Raw genomic sequence first — 2,056 nt, 5'->3', positions numbered from 1 at the left:
AACAAAAATATCAAAGAATATATAAAAACAAAAGATGTAGCAGCGTGGGCGGGTCGCGCGGGCTGCGGAGAGGCGGGCCGGGCGCGGAGCAGGGGAGAGGCCCGCGGCGGCGGCGGCGGCGGCGGCGGTGGAGACTGGCCCTGGCGGCTCGGGCCCCGCATCGGAGCAGGCCTCGCGGCGCTCCCCCGGCCGGCGCGCTGGTCAGCGAGGCCCAGGCCGCCCGCCGCGGCGCGGGGAGCGATTGTTACTTTAGCTGATGGGTGCTTATCGGACGGCCCACATGGAGAAGAGCTTCATCGCTGCAGAAAGTGCTGTTGGACAGCGCTGATCTGGACTCCTGTCTTAGCCTTGGTTGTGGATGTCATGTTCTTGAAATCATGAATCCTGTTTATAGCCCTGGTTCTTCTGGGGTTCCCTATGCAAACGCCAAAGGAATTGGTTATCCAGCTGGTTTCCCCATGGGCTACACAGCAGCGGCTCCCGCCTACTCCCCCAACATGTACCCTGGAGCGAACCCCACCTTCCAAACAGGTTACACTCCTGGCACACCTTACAAAGTGCCCTGTTCCCCCACCAGTGAGGCAGTGCCACCATACTCCTCCCCGAGCCCCTACCAGACCGCCGTGTACCCCGTGCGAAGTGCCTACCCCCAGCAGAGCCCATACGCACAGCAAGGCACATACTGCACACAACCCCTGTAGGCAGCACCTCCTCACGTCGTCCACCACACCACGGTGGTGCAGCCCAATGGCATGCCGGCGACGGTGTACCCTGCACCTATCCCTCCACCTACAGGCAACGGGGTCACCATGGGCATGGTGGCTGGGACCACTATGGCGATGTCAGCAGGTACCCTGCTGACTGCCCACTCCCCAACTCCTGTCGCCCCTCACCCAGTCACGGTGCCCACATATCAGGCCCCCGGAACACCCACCTACAGCTACGTGCCCCCTCAGTGGTGATCACCCTGCGATGTTTGAGGATGGAGCTGTGCGGTCACATAATGGAGGTTCCACAGCTGGTGCTGCAGGCCTGGCGCCTCCAGCCCGGACTTTCTTCCTAATGCTCTGACACTTAGCTAGCACTCCTGCGGCCCGCCCAGCAGGTCCCAGCGCCATGAGTCTCCAGCTGACTCTGGGTTGTTCTTACAGCAAATCCTGTTTTATGGGCTGCCTGGCAATTTTTTAGCTAACTATAGTGATAAAAAGGGAGTATTAATCTATTCAGAATCATATCTAGTTGAATGCATGTTTAAAAAAACAAACACAAAAACAAAGCTTGCTCAATCTACCTGCAGTGACTGATGCAAACCCATCATATGCAAAATCCAAAGGAATGGAAAGTGTTTTACAGCTTGTATCCCTAATGCACTGTTGTAACGTATGCAAAGTCTTAAAGTTGTGCGTGTTAAAGTGAATTTCTTCATAGAGCAAAAAAAAAACAACAACAACAAAAGATGTAAAGATTTTGAATAACTCAGTTACACAAATACACAATTTATTAAATGACTATTGATTACAACCCATAAATAAGTTAAAATAAATTGAATATTTATAAGGAAAAAATAAGAAAGAATTATGCATTTAGAAATTGAGAACAAGTCTTCTAAGTTGCTATAGGTTTAGGAAAACGTAAAAAGAAATATATCAAGAGTTACGAAAAAGAAGGAGATGCTTTTCAAACTTGTAGGATACGACTGAAGACATATCGTAGAAGGGACATAAATTGTGGCCTGGATTTAATATTTAGTCACAGAAATACATTTACCGGAATAGTAGGCAATATATCTGGGGAAATAGGAGATATCTGAGAAAAACAAACTAAAAATAAAGTAAAACAAAACAAAAGTCTTGTGCCATATAAAAAATGATTAATTTACCATAAAGTAAAATTTAAAACAAATAGTAAACAGGTTCTGGAAGTTAAGGATAAAGATTTTATAAGAAACACAAAGGGAAAAAAAGTATAAGGAAAACTGGATGAAAATGCCAGATACAAAAATTAATTGTTAAAGAATATATAACTAAAACAAAGTGCTAATTAACAGAACAGACAT

General features: G+C 47.5%; 1 pseudogene; it reads left to right on the top strand.

The window, feature by feature from the left end:
* The first annotated feature begins 377 nt into the window (after window positions 1-377).
* LOC139044187 (myelin-associated neurite-outgrowth inhibitor-like) lies at window positions 378-1,150 on the top strand (annotated as a pseudogene).
* Window positions 1,151-2,056: the final 906 nt, after the last annotated feature.

This window comes from Equus asinus, unplaced genomic scaffold, assembly GCF_041296235.1.
Source record: "Equus asinus isolate D_3611 breed Donkey unplaced genomic scaffold, EquAss-T2T_v2 contig_655, whole genome shotgun sequence".
In the NCBI taxonomy this organism is placed as follows: domain Eukaryota; kingdom Metazoa; phylum Chordata; class Mammalia; order Perissodactyla; family Equidae; genus Equus; species Equus asinus.
The sequence above is the reverse complement of the archived record's forward strand: the minus strand, read 5'-3'. Positions and strand labels throughout refer to the sequence as shown.